Here is a 21,757-nt window from a genome sequence, read left to right as displayed (position 1 = left end):
AACTCTAGTGTTCTAACTAGAAAGGAAACCTTTTTCTTGGGAAAAAGCACAGCCTTGTAGAAGGCCATATTATGTAAAGGTTAGACTGTAATCTCACTTACACTCTCTGTTACTGAGTTGATATATAAAGTCACACTGGATTTTATTGCTGTAATAAAATCCTAAGTGGAGCACAGGTTAGTTGCATCTATTGCCAGGATCAAAATCTGTCATTCAGAGAAGACAACTTTGTTTCACCCTAGTCACATGCAGACATTTGTCTATATCATCACCACTTTCCTCTTGCATCACTAAGAAAGTTATCCTGAACTTCAGTAGGAGTAAGGACACGTCCACAGTGAGTGCCAAACTGATAGCTCTTGCTTGAAGGACACAGGAAAAACAGGAGTGTTGCAAGGTGAAGTGAGTTTTACTGGCAGAGCTGTGTGTGGGGAAGTTGAGTTGATTGCCTGCATGTATTACGACTAGCCCAACCCAGTTCTGGAATAACAAGAATGTTGCAAGGCAGAGTGAGCTCTTTCAGCAGGGTAATGTATGGAGGAGTGGGATCACTGCTAACCCCTTACAAACCTCCAAATTCCACTCTCATGGAGCATTTCATCTAACTCCAAAAGCAAAGATGTGCATTTTACCTTCTCTTAAAAAACAAGTTTTCTTAAGCAAATAATCAAAAAAAAGCTATGTACATTACAGATCCTTAATATTTGAGCATTCTTTTTTTTTTCAACAGCAATGAACCTTGTTGATGTTCAAGTCCTACTTCATTTTTTTTCATATTCACAGATTATACAGATCTTTACACATCTCACCTTCCCTGCAGGATAGTCTCTGTGCTAAACTGAGCCACTGTAATTAAAGGCATAGAACCAATTTTCCAGTTATCCGCAGTATCTGTGCCTACCAGCCAGGGGACCTCTTCCTAGTAAAGAGATTTTCCCACACTAGACAAGCCTTAAGAAAGTCAGAGGTTTCCTTGAGAGCTGTTTTCTTTGAAGTAAGGTGTATAATCTTCTCACAGGGAAAATGAATGGCACTTTGGAGTTGTTATAGACCTGGGTCTTGCCCAGCTTGCTAGGCCTCAACCTTTTCAGCTTTCCATGAAAGCTAATGATCATCCTTTGAATTTAGTCTAGATGAAACCATTAGGTTTGTCACGTACATCTCTTGGTCTTGTCACTTAGAGATGGAAAACCTCAAGAAAAACCTCCTGCAGCCTGTGTAAAGGAAAAGTTTGGACCAAAATTTGCCACAGGAAAGATAATACAGATTACCTTATTTTTCTGTGCATTAGGCACAGAGTAGATACTGTATTAATTTTGTGTTTTCCACTTGTTACAAATATTGTATGAAAATATTGTGATTTCAGTTTTTTGGTCAGTACTGTCAGCCTCCCTGCTTTGAAAGGTAAGCAGGTTTATGAGTTTGTCAGTTAATTTGATTTATACTTTCTTTATCAAACCTCGAGCTTGCAGTTTTTCACTTTTTCTGAATCTCCCTGCGAGAGATTAGAAGTTGCTTGAAGGAATTCTGATCAGATAAATTTGCTCATTCTTCCTCAGTGAACTTCAGAATTAAAAGGTTCTTCTTGATGCTTAACTCCGAATGAGTTCCCAGACTTAAAATATATTTTGCTATCGTTAGTTAGATGTTGTGTTAAGTTCTCAAAGGTGAGGGCCCTAAGTTATCCTTGTAGCCTCCAAAATAAACTTATCCAGTGTATAGTCTGTTCTCATTCTGGTCAGATTTGATGGCTTGTGTCGAACATCGCTTTGCTTAATCTGTAATATTGGCCATAAGGAATATATTACACAAGGTCTTTGAAGTCTGTACTGGCTTCCTTTTTGCCCCTGGGCATAAGTCAGGATGTTCTTATTGATCTATAAAACTCTATGTGCTTTGAGTCCTAGGCAATAAATTCTCTCTCCTTTATCTTCCATTATGATGCTTAAGATTAGCTGGGGCATTCTGATGATACCTGAGTGTCTGGAGAGGTTGAGTGCTCAGTGTGAAGAGTCCAGGAGTCTGGATTTCACTGCTCCCAAGGATACACGAGAGCTTAGTTCTGCTGCTTGGCATGGTGCAAAGGCCCATGTTTATTCAGATGCTTGAAAAGTGACTGTGGGGAAGACACAGGGCAGAAACCCATTAACCAGATTAATTTAAATGTTTGTACATGTACCCAGGGATAAAGTGCTATATTTAACTACACACTTTTTTTCAATTTAACTGTTCCTCCTATCTTAACAGCCTTGCTTCTGAGTGAACCTAAACACTGTGGTAAAGCCATCCATCACTCTTCTCAGAGAATGGTATCCAGAGTTATCTGCAGGTTAAATCTTGCTTTTTTTGCATTTTCTGTGATGGAAAAACCACGCTCCCTCAATGGATGTGGAATAACATAAGGCATACGTTCCATAAAGATCCCAAAAGAGAATTCCCTTCTTTGTGGTCATTTATAAGTCTGTCAGGATCCCATTCTCCATGTTTCCTAGACACCCTAATGATGTCCAAAGGGCAAAGTTTTGTGCAGAGTGCACACACCTGTCTAGAAGCACAAAACAGCCACAGGGAATAGAAGAGTATGCACTGACAAGTACAAATGACTGCCAGAGAGCCTTGCAAGCCACATGATCCTTGAATGTGCACAAAAAAAAAGAAGGAATCCTTAAGTTTTCATAAAACTTAGGTCTGCTCAGTTTTAATGACAGGAAAAGGCCAGAATTAGAATGAAGGCATCATGGAAATAAAGGTTCAAAATTTTTGTTTATATTTTTATTATTATATACAAGAAGACCATTAGAGCACTGCAATTCTGACTTGTTTCAAGTCCAGATACTTTGAGAGTAAGCACAGGCTCAGATAAATGATTGCAAAAAATAAACTGACATTTATTACTTTGCACCTTAAAACAGAAAGGATTGTCAGGCTATTTTCTGTTAAGCAATAAGTATATTAGTAAGGTACTTCAAAGCTGCCTAAAATGTGATTTGGAGCTTGATAAGAGAACTTGTCTGAAAGTGAGGTAAAATTGTAATGAATGCAACTGTTGAGAACTTGTAAGCTATTGTGCAACAAGTTAGCATAGTTTTAAAGCTCATACAGAAAACATGTTAGAGAACCAAGACACTCACTCATGCTGCAAATTCTAAAGCCAAAGATTCTTTTAATACCCAGGTTTTTCTATACTGATGCTTTTTAATTTTCTCAGTAAATTACATTTGAGAGATTCAATGGAAAACAACATATTCTCATTAATAAGAATTACTAATTAGTTCTGATTTATGTCTTCTTCATGTCCCTAAGATGCCATATTAAAATTTTATTTTTTATCTGCTTGCTTTTATACGTAATGTAGACAAAATAATTTAGGTCAGGCTGTGGCTTCAAAGGAGGTAAATTATCACTTTTATCAAAAAAGACATTAAATAGACTGAAAAGGGGGAATTTGAAAAAAATATAGAAAAATTTACAGTAAAGAACTCTTGTTGAACATTTGCAATAAGATTTTAAGACAAGTTTGAAGACAATGTGGCTTATCATCCAAAACATATGATTTCTGCATGTGTTGAAAGAATACAAAACATTTTACATTTAAAAAAAAAAAAAAAAAAAAAAAAGAGAGAGAGAGAGAGAGAATAACAGCCTGTCCATTTGTGGTAACATTTTCAGAAACTCTTAGATGACACTGAAATGTAACACTTCTATTTTAAGGAAATTTAGCACAAGAAAGATGGATTTTTTTTTTTTTTTTTACTACACATAGACACTGAAGTGAACTGGACTTTGCTATCTACATATTTTTTAAAGTGTTGCCCTAAGGAGTGAAAGTCCTATTGATTTTCAGTGAGGCAGTCACTTAAATGCTTTTGAAAATTTTACCCTCAGGTTAAAATTCTGAAACTCCTACTCAATGTTAAACAGGCAAAGTCCCATCAGCATGTCCCAGTTGCAAATAAAACAGAAACTGAGTAAAGGTTTTGAAGTCTGACTTGTTTCTTTATGTGTAATTAACTGAACTCTTAATATATCACTATGTTTCAGTAAACTGCTTTGTGTTTCTAATTATGTGGTCTGAAATGATTACAGTGTATTTAAAAAATGCACACTCTACTACAAACCAGCTAAGAAAATCTGGCATGGTGTCAGGATTTCCTAGGCAAACGCTTGCCAAACCTGTTGTTAGATCCAAAGTCATAATTTAAAAACAAGCCTACAAGGTATCTGGAAGAAGATGCCTCTTTCCTTCCTTCTGCTCCATCTCCCACTCCCTTTACAAGGAAATTGCTTTGCCTTATCAAAACAGAACAGTTACTGACATTTGTCTCCTGGTAGGAAACTTATCCCTGCTACGTTCAGATTTTAGATTTGACTAGTGCACATTCTTGTTAAAGAAAAAAGTTACCTTAACCAAGAGCGATAGTGTCCAAATTCTTCAATCAGATAAACATGAACAACTCCCTGCTGAAATTAAGGAAGTTCCTGAGGGCAAAACCTGGCCCCAAATTAGAATTTTTAATAATTGTAATACTGTGTAATCCTTTCCCTGCCAAGAGACAGAAATGGCCCATCCTGCACAAAAAATTCACAGGTTTACCACACACTCAGTATCAGGGTTTCACCCATGAACCACAATATAGTTGATCAAAGTGAATAGAGTTTATTTTATTAAAATTGATCCATCCAGTATGATGGTGCATTTGTACAGTACTGAAAATTCCATATTTGCAGAAGTGGGATCTGCTATAATCCAGCAAATGTTTTTGCATTATCAACCCAGACACAGTTTAAAACACTTGGAACCTTAATTAAAATTGAAATCTGTCTCTCTGTAAAAGGATCTATCTTGTCGAGTTGGATTTTGCTCTCGACTACTGAGAGTATTTCCTTTCTTATCAGAAGTTAGTTTCAGTCACCTAATATTTTTACATCACAAACTGTTTCATGCAATAAACGAATTAATCAGTCTGAATGAAATTAAGACACAGAACCAAGTATCCTCTGACTACAGAGACACTACAGCCCATTCCAAATTTCCTTTCTGGCAATTTTCACTTCCTTGACTTTACATGTAAATAGAAAGCATAACAGCAAGAGCTGATTGAGATCCCAGTGGAGTGCTCTAGAATCTCTTTCAAAATTACATTTTTAGTGAACTAAAGCTTAGTAAAACTCATTTTGAAGACAAAACCTTAACTAATAGAGTGGAAAAATGCATACTGAGAGTCAGGTTTCCAAAATCTAGGGCTAAGTGCCTAATAGTTTTTAGGCATTTTTACAGTGAGAACATTTTGAAGTTGCAGTTGAATCATGTCACTCACAAATATAATACATAGAAACACATACGCAGTCTGTTTGGTGAAGAGTGTGAAAAATCTTATTGACATGAAGCTGAGAGGTGGGAATGAATATTCAGTTCATTCCACCATTCTCCAGGTTCTATATAAAATTTAATATCAAAACATTTCAGGGAAGAACAAGAATGGCAATTATTGCAGCCATAAATGTCAAGATTTCAAAATCTTTTCTTCAATCCAAGTCAGAAAGAAATCTTCACATTCTGAGACTCCTTAGAGAAGAAACTTCAGAGAAATAAGAAAATCTAGCCAGATGTCACAATTTTTTTTTCTTTTTATTTGATTAATCTTGACTTTTAATAGTGGCAGTTCACCAGCAATGGGATAATCCCTGCCTTAGGTTTTAAAGGATTATTTATCTTATCTAATCTTAGAAGTCACTTAGTATGCCTTCATGGTAATAAATAATTATTAGCTGTACTTGCTTAATCACAGAGTTTTAAGCAAAACAATCATGTAGCCTGAAGTGCAGTGGGATTTCAGTTTTCATCTAATATATCTATATGATCACAACAGATTAGCACTTTGAATTAAAATGTAGTTAAAGTTATATGGTTACAAAATAACTTAACAATGAAGCTGCTGTCAGCAAAGATAATCTGCAACGATTATTTAAAAATTACTACTTCTTCAAAGATTAAACATTGTCCATACTGCTCAAAACTGGCCAAAACAGTAGCTCTTGTTGCACCTCACTTCACTGTCCAGGAACTAAACAGGCTCAACAACAAATGCATGTTACACAATATTCAAAACCTTGACTCTGTTTATGTCCATAACCTTCAGGCAATGAAGACGTTCTTTTTCCAATGCAAAGCACGGTTGTTGTGAGCAACATTTATTTTGGGATTTAAGTCTTTGGTCTTTGCAATGACAAACTGGTTTAGATGACTTATAAACAGTATTCAAGAAAGGAAATGTCAGAACATTCTGTTTGTTCACTTGGCCTTTCTGCAATTCTTCAGAGCTTTTCAAAGGCTCGCTTTTCTAAAATGTATCCTAGCATGGAAATATTGGACAAATAAAGCTTTCATAGCTGTCAACATCTGAGTTTGTTTTTTAGGAGGAATATTTCCAATAAATTTTCCTCTGAAGGAAACCAGAGTAGTGTCCTTCCTTCTTGAAGTTTTCATCTAAAATGTAGTTCTCATCTTACTTATTCATGCCTGCCTGATTAGAACAACGAAATATTTTTTATTATAATTTGAAAATCCCGCAGGTGAAAATTCCTGGCCTGATTCTTCCCTGATGGTAACCAGACTGGCCTCCTGTAAGTCTTGGAGATACCTATTTCCTTTGTCATTTGTTGGGCTGGATGTGTCAAGCCACCTTGGTATAAACAGCCAGGAAGAAATGGTATTTTGTTTAATTTTTCTTTTTCTCATTACATTACCTTTGCTACCCCTTAGGAGGGTAGGATCATGAAATCTTGTCTTCCAGCGTCCCTTTTGCCTCACAGATGCTCATTTCCATCCACCTCTTGCACAGCTGAGTGGAATTAGTGCCTCATGCTGACTGCCTCCTTTTCTTTTTCCAGTGCAAACTCTGGCAAGCTGTTGGAGCGAGAGGTATGATAACAACTGCCCATGTTTGTCCACCTGGTTCTTCTGTGTGGGAAGTACATTTAGCAACCAAGAGAGAAGACAGAGTATCTCTCCAGAGATTTTTCTGTACAATTGAATTTTTGAGGAAGCAAAGGCTTTTGAAGTACCTATAAAACCTGCATACCTGCACAATGTCAGAAAGAGCCAGGAAAAATCATGCAGGTCCAGGAGGCAATTTGGGGACATATTTTATCAATTTGGTATTCTGAGGAGATTCTCTTAACTAATATGTGTTGGCAATGTGTTTTGCACCCATTTATAAAAAATAATTTGTGAAAAAGAATTTTACAAGATTCTATGATTCTATGAAAGTACCTGTTTCTGTAGAGCTCCTTACAACAGTGAAGAAGCACATCTGTGGTGGCTTGCTTACTTTATGCAAATCACATAAAGGAAAACTAATTAAAAATTACTTCTATATGTAAAACAAGTTATAATATAGTTTTTGTATTTTATAGGTGTAGAGGATGTCAGTAAATGTTATAGCTCAAACACCTGCCTGAACTTTGAGATTTTGCCCTCTCTAGCTGATATAAAGTTTCACGACTGCTTCTTACTTCAACTGTAGGACGTGTACATACGTAGCCTCTCATAAATTGTGCATAGAATACATATTTTTTGCTACTTCTAACAAATAATACAGAGAACAAAAAAGAGAATCTCCTACATAGAATAAACTCTTTTGTTCTGGTCAACCCAAACCATAATTCTTCTAGACATACTATCAGTATGAGGTTTATTAAGAAAATAACTAAAACAGAAGTGCTAAAGTGAATTTATTTGTTAATGACTTTGTCTGTTGAAAAGTGAGGAAGTTGTTATTTTATTACAATTAATTCAATCAACAAGCATAAAAAAAAGCCAAAAGGATATGATGGTTACTAAGGACAGAGGAATGTATGGCCATGAAATGCATTTTATTGTACATTCTAGAAAACACTTTCCAAAAAATCTGTTTAACTTAGATAATTTGTTTTCTAAACTGTCACAAGGAAGAGCCATGCATGCTTTTTGCTTTAGCATTAGGGATCCAGTCTCAGTCTTGCTGAAATCAATGGGAACCCTTCAATCATCTCACAGGGAGTTGTGTTTAGAGCCTTCATACAGTTAAACATTCACCTAAGGCAAAGTTCTGATGATCTGTGTTCTGAGGTTCTGAGTCTGCACTTAAAAATAACCCAAAACATCTTTCCAATAGGTGGCACATGAGATTTCATAGTCTAAAACATAAATACAGTAATGGCATGTCATCACCAGCCCAGAAAGCTCTTAAGTAACTTGTTTTGGACATAAATGCCAGTATGAATTTTAACTGTCTATATGCAGCAATCAGAATAGTCTTTTTACTAGCTTTTGCTCAATTAGCATTAGATTCACATACCTGTGTTAGAAACATTGTATTTATGAATAGCATGGTTATAAAAATTTTTATTTATCCAACTTGTTAAAATAGTTTGTATCTTTTCATTTTTTCCATTATTTAATGTTTTTTACTAGTGTCAGCACACTTGTGCTAATTAGGTGAAAGTAGTCCTTCCCAAGTACTCACTCCAAACGTCTGAGGACTTTTTTCATTCTTACTGTTAGAAGTGTAATCTGTTTTGAGGTCATTAGTGAATGTAGCATATCCTTTCTCCCCAAAATGCATTGCTTCTTAGGGACATTCAATACTGAGACTCCAATTTCAGCTTCATGTCACATGCAGTAACGCCACTATTAAATAATCTAGGACTGTCCTTGAAAGAGAGGCTTGGGAATCCTCCCATTCCCATTTGGTTCTTTTTTATATCACTCACTGTTCTTAATTTTGATACAATAGGTAATGTAGCAGTTACTTAATACCATGCCACCACATAAGACATATCACATTTTGTGAAACTACAATACCTGAAAGAACTTGAAAATGTCCTAATTATCCCACACAGAAAGATTAAAGGATGGAAGACAGTCCCAGGAATACAGAAGGTGCTTAATGTAATCACACTTCAGGATTACTCCTGGCTATTAAGGTCCTTTTTGGCTAGGGGTGTTGCAGAGGATTGAAGTCAGTCATTATTTGCCTTATTACCTTATTACCATCTGAGGAGCAGAAACACTGAGTTTGCTCTCCAAATCTAGCCTTCAGCTCTGTGGCATACATAATCTTTGCATGGTAAAAGTTCAGACTGTATCCTGAACCTTAATTGGTTTGGGCTCCAGCATCAAAAGATGGCGGTGTACTTGAAAATATCTCATTAATCTAATCTCATGATTTTGGGGCCATTACAATGCTTTTTATGTCTAGGATTTGCATCTCTACTGTCAGGCATGCGTGGATCTCAGAATATTCTCAAGACTTAACTCTCCCATAATTCACACCACAAACCCTTAAACTAACACCGAGGTGTTATTTAGATGAGTGCCAGGAGATGGAAAAACTCTCACTACTCTCAGAAACGTTGATTATACTCAGTGGCTTTGTGTGGGCCAAGCTTTTGTTCAGGCAGCCTGCCTGGCCTGCACCCAGGCAAAATCAATCATAGTAATGGTTCATCAGCTAGTGCTGGGAGGTTGGTTTTCTTTGTAATAGTGTAAATTATTTAAAACCAAGCTGTGAGTGGGCTATGTATAAAAGTAGAGATGGAAAAATTGTGGGACATGTGGCTTAGGGTGCCCATATGTGCAGTCAAACCCACTTTTCAGTTTGTAGTCTAGACATGGCCTTATGGCTTGGATTTGGCAATACTGAATCTCACAGAGATGAAAGTAGGGTTTAATACCCTAAGGCAGATAGATTGGAATGTGGAGAAAACCTAATAATGCAGGTTACTTTAATGTCTGCAGTATGACTGTGGTCAATCCTTCTCTTTTAAATGGGGAGGGGGAATTTCATGTCATCAAAATTTGGCAGGTACAATTCAAGACAAATAGTTCAAATCTCTAGTGAGTGTGGTTTGGAAACAAAATTAAAGTTTCTAATAAATTTCTGTAAATATTCTTTCTGAATGTTCAGCTAAACACAGCTTCTCTCTTGGAGGCAGCTGTAATAATAAAATATTTTACATTTATAAAGTGCTTTTCATCTGGAAAAGTCCCAACAGACTTTGAAAACTGCCTTCAATCGAAATCACCTAAACATGACTGAACTGCATGGGGAGCAACAACCAGACATGGTCACACAACACATACTTTGGACTACAGAAGTTTTGGCCATGAACACTAGACTAAAATTCTACCACTATTGAATGAATACTATAGTTTTTATTTACATGAAATGGCCAGGACTCTGGATTTTTCAAAATACTCAGTTGATTGAAAATTTTAGTGGTCAACTAAGTACCTGGGAAAGTAGAAACAGTGAAATTATTTGGTTGGGATTGGAACAGTAAAAGTCTGCGAGTCATAAAGCTAATGATGAGAGTGTTAGGCTTTCCTTGACAGATACATCTATATAATAGATCCTATGTTTTGCATGCAGATGAGACATTTGTCAGGTACAAAGCCTTAGTGAGGCTGTAGACAAGCAAAAGCCCTTTCCTACAAGAGAGTGAACTGAATGTTACTAGCATTAATTTACCTGATTGGTATGCTCTGCTAAAAATAAAAAATACTAAACATAGCAGTAACTTTTAGAGAAAATAAGTACTTTGTGCAACTAATACAAGTAATGATATTGGATGAATGTGTATATTAAAATCACAGTCTTTTTTTTGTGAGAGTGGAATTAAAATGGAGGATGTAGTGAGTGCTGTTTTTGTTTGCTTGTAGAACTGTCCTGTAGCATTGTATTTTGGCATCAAGTATGTTGGAAGATCCAAAAATGCTCAACACAAGTCAGGACTGAAATGTGTGCTTCTTTAGAAGCAGGAACTCTCACACAGTTCAACTGCAATTGTGCATAAGTGAGGCAGGATCTAGCTTGCTGAAGAGTAGCTTGAAATGCTGTTAGTTAAGACTGGAAAAGTAAAGGATTTACTACATGGCATTACAAATACTAAATCAAATTGAAACTGCACTTCTGTGTATTGAGGCAAAAGTCTCAAGAAACTAAAAATGTATTTCACCCAAAGAAACAGATTTTTGGTTCCATGTTAGCTTACTTCTGCCAAAGGCCCTATTCTTCATCCAAGTATTTTATGGAAATTATCAATAGAAAATGTAGGGACAAAACACAGTTCATATGGTACAGATAATAAACATGTATATAAAACATTTTAAAATATACATTTTCTTCTTTCCTTTCAAAAAGTAAGCTATAATCTACATACTTTCTTTTAACTTTTTTCTTTCTTTTTTTTTTTAATGAGTTTTTGGAAGAATTCTCTTAAAATTGGACCAACTTCATTTTGGAAGAAAGTAATGATTACAATTGAAGTTGCTTTTTGAGATCTACTGTTAATTAAAACTTTTTTTAGCTTTCCACACATGGTCTCCTGGCCAAGTTGTGTGTGTTGCTCCGTATCACAAACTGAAAGCTTTTAACAGTATAGCTTTGTTTCAGGGATAACACTTTAGAAAAACAGAAGAGAAATACTCTTTTTGTAAATGTATGGAATGCAAACTTTTTTTGTTTCTGATTTTATGTTTGTAGGAGAAACATAAAAAATGGAAAATTTATTTTGGATGAAGTCCTTAAAAGAGCCAAAGGAAATCAGCTTTCCACTTTAGCTGGTTCATGAGGATGATTTATTTTCTACTAAAGCAAAGCATTACTGTTCATTATAGACTAAGAATCTGAGACTACAAAAGCCACAAAAATATATGTAAATTATTAATTCTAAAGGCTACAGATATGGCAAAACACTTGGCCTACACATGAAAAGTATTCAAATGTTATTTGTTAGTCTTTCTTAGATGGAAGAGTAAACAGAAAATAGATCCAATTTTACTTCATTTCTCAAGATTTTGTTAAGATTGGAGGGCCAGGGGATATTGCCACATAATTTCATACAATACATCCAGGTTCTTTTGGACTGAACTTAATTACCTGCATTTGACTAAAGCACATGTTTCAGAAAGACGCTGAAATGCAAAGGAAGATTCTTCAGAAATGAAGAATCCATCTCTTCCACTAATCTGGACCTTCTCCCTTGTTATTAAGAATATATATCCTATCTGTAACCTGAAGGCTTGGGATTTTATTTTTGACCATCAAGATTTCTTGGCTATAATACTACCTAGAATTTTCCCTTGTAAAGATACAGGCACACTAAGCCTCAAAGATCTCCAAGTTTTCTTTTATTTCTCTCATTTATCCTTGTTCAGTGTCTCAGACAATGCCATGATACTCTGCTGAACACAAAAATGAGTTATTTTTGTCTCTAAGAATATGGTATGAGGCCTGCTATACACAGAGTACAAAACATCAAGGCCTTCATGACAAAAACCTAATTTAAGAACAGTGCTGTCAAATTCTGAGCAGTGTCAGAAGAATACCTCAATAAAAATAATTATATCCATCTTGACCTTTATTACAAGCCTTGCTTCATCATGCAGATAGGTACTTCTAGAAAAGTAATTAGATGAGGTGGACCCCCCTTACCTCTGTTTTTGGGTTTTTTTAAAAAAAAGATCATATCTTTTGAACTGGGCCTGTTTCAGGCTGATTACTAATTTTTTCACTGGATGCTAGTAATTTGTACCTCTGTACAGTCCAAATTTGCATTCTCTCTAGAATCATCTTGCAGTGTAGATTCCAGATTCATTTGACTGATCTCACTGAACTGTACTGGTTTATGAATAAGTTATACAGACATTGTCTTCCATTCTAAAGCTGTGCACAAATTGGGAAGTTGATGCTTTCATGGATACAAGACAAACACCTTCCTATAACTTGTAGGATGAAGGTTGGTGTCATTTAATGTGAAATGGAAGCAAGGTTATGTGTTCAGGCAAGCACTGTGGTTTCAGACCAAAATTTCCATCCCCTAGAGGTATATTTCTGTATTTCTTCTGTATTTCATCAGGCAAACACAGGAATCTGCAGAAGGCCTTAGGAATTATACTGATGCCCCACATACCAGTGGAGTATGACAGTGCAGGTACACACCAAGGAATAAAGGCAGTGAATGCTGGCATTTTAAACCATGTAAGGGTACATGTAATTGCTCCTCATGTTTCATAAGTGCTATAGAAATCACAGGGAAGTAAAACAACCCCAAAATTCTACTAATAAACAAGGATTTAGCACAAAGATTGGAAACTAACTAGAAAATCAGAGACAGAATAGAGTGAATTAAAGGATGGGGCATACTATTAAATACAGTGCCAAGTAGCTGCACATCATCACTAAGCACTTTATACTTTAAATTATGAACTCTACCTCAACAATTTCATAGAAATCTTATGAGTTAAAGCCAGAAGAAGCCTGAGTTCTTGGGCTTCTCCTTTTTTTCTTTCTTTTTCTCTTTTCTTTTAGTGTAGCTGTTATTTATTTGTCATTGTGGGCCAGTTCTCTATATAGGAGGTCACTCCCCACAAATCATGCTGCTTGAGAAGTGGCTAAGGAGTGGAGGAGGACAAGGCATAGAGCTGTGCTGGGGGAATGTCTGTTGGGAAGACTGCACAGGGCAGGAGCAGAGGGAGACCATGAAACAGTGAATCCACCTCCTGAACCATGATAGCTCCAGAACCTACCTCCTCATCCAAAGCAGATGCTGGAGAGTGCATTGGGAAAAGAAACATTGATGTTCTTCAAAGTTAACTCAATCCATCACAACCTTGAGTGTGGGATCTACATGGTGTGGACTCAACCTTTTTTTACAGGTGACTATGTATCTACTTGTCCAACAAAGAAGTTTCCTTTGGCAACAGCTTCATTTAGCTGACATATACATAATGAATGACACTACAGGAACCATAGATCCTATTTTTATTTTCTACTTGTTTTTTCCTGACTTACTGTTTTGCTAGTAGGGAATTTAAAGTGATATGGTATTCTTTCATAAACACAACCAGATTGCACTCAAATACACACCTACAGCTCCATTCAGTAAAAAGACTTCAATTATCATCTTGTGGTTTTCTGTGAAATTTTTTCAGTCTGTCACATTTCCTTTCTCTATTGTTACTACAGGCTCCATGGGGTACCATAAGTGAAGATTCACCAGAATGCTCTATTGTAAGATCTTCCTTTTGTGCTGGCTTTTGTCCTGGCAGGAGATAAACCATCTCCTTCACTCTGTCTGGGACACAGATGGGTATGGGCAACATTCTTCCACTGTCAAGTCATTATTTAAAAGGATCTATTTTTTCACTTTTTAGTGGCCTCTATTTTTCAAAATTTTGTCATTAAGTAGTCTGTTGAATATTTTCTATTTATATAAGCCTGGTCTTTTCCTAAACCAGCTTGAATTGATTAATTTAGTGTCAATATTCTCTAAACCTTGCAGAATTTCTTCAGTTCTAATAAAATATGGACACTTGAGATCTTCCTGACTCCACTGCTTGTTGAAAGATGAAAATGGGCAAAATGTAATGCAGCAATAAAAAGCACTGCTTACCATGGCATTTTTTTTTCCAGATATGGCAATTTAATAAACTGTAAAATTTGCCCTTGAGCATTCAAATATCAAAAAATGTTTGTGAATTTCAACAATCTGTTGTTGGGATTTGTGAAATATGCTTACAACTGTTCCTCATTCCTTTAGGTGGGTCCTGGGGCTATGTTGTGAGCCATCTATAAAGTGGATGAATATCCTTAAAACAAATGTTTATATTTGCAAGCAAAAACATATTTTTGTACTATAAAATTTGGTTTTGCTCAGATATATTACACTTTTGTAGCCATGTTTAGTGTCATGCTAATGGTAAGAAACAGTATTCTGATGAAAATCCTTCACAAATATGGCCTTTGAATAACTCAGACTATCAGACCATTGTGTTCAATACCCATGGCATCATTTACTCACTGAAATTTCAGCCCATGCTTCTGTGGTATTTATCATTCTTTTATTCACATCACAAAGCAATCTCAAAACACAGAAACCAGGTAGCTTCTAGATAAGAATTGATATAGAAGATATGCTCCAAAAGCACACCTAATGTTCTACAGCCATGGGTCCAGGCTATCTATCTATCTATCTATCTATCTATCTATCTATCTATCTATCTATCTATCTATCTATCTATCTATCTATCTATCTATCTACCTATCTATCTACCTATCTATCTACCTATCTATCTATTTATTTATCCCAGAAATGTCTTCCTGAAATGTGTGATGTGGCTGTTAAGTTCTCAGCACTAGCTCATGCCACAAATGCTTTCCCCTTGGCCTGCACTGCCCATTAAAGCAGACACCATTCATGTGGCTCACCTCAACCTACCTGCAGAGCAGAGATTACCTAGTTGGGCTTTGCAAATCTGACTGGAAATTTCAGCCCATCCAGCAAGGTGAACTACAAAATGGAAACACAACTGGGGCAGGCTCTTCTATTCTTGAGGATTCATTGCATGTACATAAGGTATTGTAATATAGTTGCTAGGTAAAAAGCCCTGGATCACAATTTTCCTCTTTAGTCAGAGTCCAGAACAATTTCTTTCTAGAATATACTTTTTTCCCCCCTTGGTGTCATAGGATGAATGTTTTGAGATATTTCCTAGCATCAAAAAAAAAAAAAAAAAGAATTTTGAAGAATTTTGAAGACAGCATTATTGACAATGTATGTTATACATTTGCCTGAAAAATTCATTTTGTCTGCTATATTTATATTTCTCGTGAAGCATGCAAAGAGAGAGATAGGGTGTCTTTTTTAATATTAAATTTTAGAAAAATGAAGACTGAATTGCATCTGTGTGTAATTATAGCTTATGTGCTGAAAATTTGCAGATCTATTGTGAGCTCATCCTCAGCAAAACCTCACACAATCACCCCTTTTGTGCCAGCAAATGAGTTAAATAGCCTGGACTTTTCCACATTGCAGCAGTGTTGGGAAATATTATCAACACCATTATATTTCTAAAGAGGTATAATACATTTCTGTATGCTGGTTTCTAGGTTAAGTTTGGCTGTACATTTATAAGCACATGCAACCATGGAGTATTTTCCATTATATGATACAATGAAGAATCTTAAAATACAGAAGTTTTATATGTAAAACAAAGTAATCACAAATTCTTACTATTCAGAAAGCAGCAGTATTCCTGTAAAGGGAGGACAAAATTTACTGAAATTATTTATATTAGGCAAGAACAATTTTGACTTTTATGAGGTCAAGATAAGTAACATAGATTTCTTAAGACAACAAACTGAACTATCCAAGCTTTATATTCACTTTTTAAGTTTGATCCTTGCATTTACCTAAAGCTCTTAATTTAATTTAGGAATGTAAGAAAGGTTTTACTGGGTCAGACCAATGGTCTATCCAGCCAACTTCTCTGTCTTCAGCAGTGGAAATAGGAAAAGCTATTCAGAAATTATCAAACCTAGCTGTTCCCAGAGGTCCATTCCTCTTTCTCTTTCCATGACACACCACTGTTGTGTCAGGTTTGTCAGAGATGCATCCTCACCCCATTGTGATATTGTCCGTCCATTTCTCTAACTCCTTTTGGAACCTCTTGATGTCCTGAAATCCTATGTGATAGTAAGTGCCAGAAGTCCAGTACTTTGTATTTAAATAAATCCTTTTAAAATTCTGTTTTAGGCTGATATTCTACTATTTTCAAGTTCTCATATTATAGGACAGAATAAACAGAAATTTTGCTTCTTCCTTATCCAGAATTTTCATGACATCGTAACTTCTCTTCCACACCTTCTCCTTTCACTGCTGATGACTCCCCATCTTTTTAGTCTCTCCATATAAAGTAGCTGCTGAATTTCTTTTAAATTCCCTTTAGAGCTACATGTTTTATACAGAATGCCAAGACATTTTTTAATTTTTTGAGACCTTCTCATCAACTTTGTGATTCAACTGCTATACTGGAAAAAAGAAAACAGAAACTTTACACATTATTAATCTGATAATTGATTTTCTAGCAAGACTGGTAACTTTCCCTATTGCTTATGCATAGAGGTCCAAAAATTACTTCTGGAGAATACAGTTTAACTTTCTTTCTTACTAATTTCCAACAGCTCTTTTATATGTAATGCTGTTCATTAACTTAAAATTTAAACAGTGCTTCATTTTCGCTTTAGCAGGCTAATATACTTAGCTGTGCTCAGTAATACTTACACTTTCCTCCAGTGTGCTATTTGCTTATTCCTTTAGTGCATTTATCTATATCTACAGCTCTTTTAATTATGTTAGGCTCTCCTGGAATGTCTTTAAAGTGTTGCTCAAAGACTCTGAATCATGTATATTCGTTGGCTTCTCTGACACTCTGTATTTCTTCTGTTCTAGCAGCTTCAACTGAATACTTTTCACTTTCATTTGAGGGGTGTTTTTTTCTACCTCATCTGCTAGAGATTTAATTTTGCATTTGTAACAGGAATTATGCACAAGCATAGAAGCTTATGGTCACAGGTTTTTCTGTTTTTTCTGTTTTCTGTTTTTTCCTCCCAGGAGAAAAATACAAGCATTGTGCTGACTGTTAGAGATTTATAGAACACAAAGGCCTTATTCATTCTCATTTCAGGGTCATCGCTGTGTGATCTTTGAACAACTTGCAGATAAGCATCAAGAAGTCCTCATGAATAACAATGACTGAACTGTCAAGACAGTAATAGTATGATTGAAGAGAGCATCCCCTAAATCCAACACATAGTAAGGAATGTGCCATGCCTTACATTGTGATAAAATGGCAAGTGCCATTTTTAATATAATGGTAAACTGGAATATTGATTGGAATCAAGTCTTAAACAAATGGCTTATTTAACCAAGAAGAGAGGGGCATGCACTTTGGATAAAGCAGAGCGATGTGCAGAAAGCTCAGAGAATACAGTATCTTTCTCTGGCTCCTTTATTCCTGTGTGGGAGGCCACTTTATAGCATTCAAGGAAATGCCCTGATGGTGCTGCTGAGTTTCATATAAGCACGTTGACAGGATGCACAGTTTGGCACAAATGCCTATTTCTAATCTGAATTACAAATAGCAGTGGTGACAAAGATCCAAACTGACCTATACTGGTAGAATAATTCAAGTAATTATTCAGGAAACTGTAATGCAAACACATTTAGTTATTCATTTTCCTGTGGGGCTCAAAATGCTGCAAAAATCTCATGGTATGCTACACAATTGTGAGTTCCATGCTGCAGACATACATTAATATGGTATCTCATGAGACTGAGACAGGAAGATACATACAACTCATAAACTGGGTTTATTTAATTCCTGGATAAATTTCACAGAAATAGGACACATGTGAAAATTGGATGGTAAAGATTCCCATGCCCAGATCATCTAGGAATGTCATGTATACTAATTAAGCAAACAGAAACAAGAAAATAGTTTCTATGTATTTTTGAGGTGCACACAATTCACAATAAGACAGGTTTCCAGTCTCAGTGCCAGATAAGCCTAGTCAAAAAGATAATTGATTGGTTTTATGCACCATTGCACAGTGTCTAAAGGCATTCATAATCTATGGTTGATTGCATTTTGAATATTGCCAAAATGAATACAATCCCCTCACTGTTGGACAAGATCACAGTATTTACATTGACAATTGAGAACTTTGAATAATACATGGTCCCATCATCTTTTCTATAAAATTAAGATTCTTTTATATCTGAAATCAAAACCAGTCCAAATAGTTAGGATTGTGACATCACTTTTTAATTAAAGTTGCTTATTTGTAGAAGTTGTCTTTGTCATATAAATATGAAAATACATTCTCACAGTATGGACTTGGATTCAATTCAATTTCCAGTTTTTCTTAAATGTTCTTATAGTAAGCTGTCTGCCTTTACAAAATGAGATATAAAGGTAATTCTTAGTGTCAGACTAAGACAAAAAGAAAAGTTCCCATTTAAAAATTCTGTCTCAAAAGTTAATGTCAAATATGGAGACATCTTTCAAGAAGAGTGACCACATTCACTTTGCCATAGCACAACCTGATGGAACAGTATGTTCTCTCTCTGAGAGATGTCCTGCTTCTCAGCCAAAATTTGGAATAAAAAGCTATTTAAACATTTCTAAGGGAACATGGGAACCATCACTATAACCTGTGAATGTCCCAGTCAAGCAAGAATGCTGAACAACTTATAACATATCAATTGTCAGGCGCTTCAAAGAATTGTTCTCAGGCTTAAACTTCACTGTGTGCATTCAAGTATTTTAAAAGTTTTTAAATCTATATTATTAAAGTATCTTTCAATCCACTTCCTTTTTCGCCCCTTCTAATTGCAGAGAGCTCTGCTATTTGAGCATCACGGTGAGAGTCAGTAGATATTAATTTTGTTTCCTTCATTACTATTTTGTGCTTTGAATTTCACACTGATAAAAATAAATTCTTTAGTATAAAGCTTCAGGATTTATCGATGGAAAGATCTATTCACAGAAACCAATGAGACTAATTTTGGTTGCTGGCTCCCAAGAAAAGCTCTAAGTTATCTATATATCCTAGAACACATTTGAGACTTAAAACCATAAGTGGAATAGGTTCAACACTGCAGTATATCCAGTGAACAAGCAGTTACATTTTGCTCATGGAAGACTTGAACTGAAATTCCTGACACAAATCTAACAGAGGAGAAATATGAGGTTCTCTATGCTCAGTGGACTTGGGGCATAAATTACCTTCTCGGTGGAAAAGATGTGCAGAAGAACTGATTGGACTGGCATGTTGTGCTGATGCTGAAGAGCCTCTGAGACAAGAGAAATCCCATTGGGTACTGGTACCACACCCAAAAATTACCTCTGAATGGTCTCCTCATTCTTTACAGGCAGAGGAAGAGGGTCCTGGGGTGCTTTGGGCACCTAGAAGACGTCAGAGCTGCAAATTGCATTTTGTGTTGGCTAGCTCAGTGTGCAATATGCAGTGCAAACTGATTTCAATTAATTCCCTTTTGGACTTTTCCAGCATGTCAAGTTCACTCAAAATTATGAATTTTGGTAAGTGAGAAGGTTTTCATGAGTCACGAACAACATTACAAAGTTTTCTAACTCATATGTTTCCCTTCTATAAAATCTTCTGCTTGTCAGTATTGAATAAAATTTTCACACAATAGCATTTCATAATGGGATTATTAAGCCAGGGACACATTTCTGCCTTGATGAGGGAGATGAGGATGCTCTGAGGTCATGGAACACCCACTTATTTTACCATGGGAAGTCTCAAGTGCCAGTTCCAAATTTTAATTTGTATCACTTTTGAAATTCTGTGAGAATTCCGCAGAACTGCTTTCTACCTTTGTTGACACTGTTTCCAAAACATTAATTGGGACTGCTTTGGTTCTTTTAGGCAGTAAGGGAAAAGATCACAGCAAATTGTTCAGGATGTACTGTTTAATTTTAGCACATACATTGTATGCCAGAGTTGTTTATGCATGTGGTTAGCACAGCAATAGAGAGGGGGAAAAAAGAAACAAAAACCCCAACAAAAACCCCAAACCAGAAAGTCAGTTGCAATGAATGGCAGTTCAGCTTGTTCTTATTTGTAGTGGATTTTTTTACTGTAAATATTTTGGAAAAAAAACCACAGTCTTTAACTACAATCCCAACTACTCTGGAGTTAAATATTCAGCACTGCTTACTAGTGACCTAACATTAGCATTAAAATGCATATGTGTTACTGGCAATTATTAATATTCTAATAGTATATAGTTTAGCCTGCTCTGAAAGTTAAGATGATACTGTGTAAAAAGCTTGCAGATATATATCCAACTCATGTAGATTCTCAGCAGAATACTGAAGATACAGAAAATCTTGTTAAAAGTACAGACTAGGCAGTATTTTATTCCTGCCCTTGTTGAACAAAGTATTTTAAACATATGAAATTATTTTTTTCAAAGTAGCATTTTTGAAATCTGAAACTTTTGCTATTACAATTCTCCTTTCCATTCTGAAGTTACCTGGGTAACATTCTGAATGTTTCCTGAGTCTCCTGGACTTTCTAAAAATGTTCATTTTAACAAAACAATATATTTGGGTAGCATTCTTTAGATAAAAACCTTATCACCTTGAATGAACTAAAATAACAAAAGTCAATGGTCTCTGTGTGTGTGGGTGTGTGTGACTAGAATTCTTTTTATTGCATGAGACATATACTTTTTAATGGAAAAATGTTCCTAATCCTCAATCCACACAAAACAAGGAGCTCCCTTGCATCAATAACCTTTAACTAACAGCAAATCTTCTGGTCCCTCAAGGCAAATAATCAAGTAGCTCTGACACCTGCAGCTACTGTAAACATTCACCTAAGAAGGAATCAAGCTAGCAGGAGCCTGGGGAAATATAAATACAGTAAATGCATTAAAAATACTTCAGCTAGTGTTGAGAGACTGTACAATCATGAAGAACTACTTTTATCCAATAAAACAAACTCCTAGAACTCAGGGGTTTAAAAGTTAGCCTATTGTGGGGTTGGAGCAATTATCAGATACACTTGGGAGAGGAGGTGTAGCATGGATTAAAGCCATGTGCATATAGAAGTCTATTTGAAGGTAGAACAAATGTCTAAAATGACAATTCCTTTCAAGGTCTGCTGGCATACTTTACAGAACACATCTAGCACATTTAAAAAAACACCACAGATTTTTCTGTAGAAGTGAAAATGGGCTCTCTCCATATGTGACTTTGTAACTCATGCCAGTCTTTTTAAAAAGAAATTTCACATTCATGCTGACAGACAAAAAGTGAAATTCTCAAAGCTACCAGTGTACTTAGAATTCCAATTGTGTAAATGTTCTTTATAATTCATGTTTTTTCAGCAATTCCTCT

The sequence above is a fragment of the Erithacus rubecula genome (assembly GCF_903797595.1).
Source record: "Erithacus rubecula genome assembly, chromosome: 3".
In the NCBI taxonomy this organism is placed as follows: domain Eukaryota; kingdom Metazoa; phylum Chordata; class Aves; order Passeriformes; family Muscicapidae; genus Erithacus; species Erithacus rubecula.
This window is presented reverse-complemented; position numbering follows the sequence as displayed.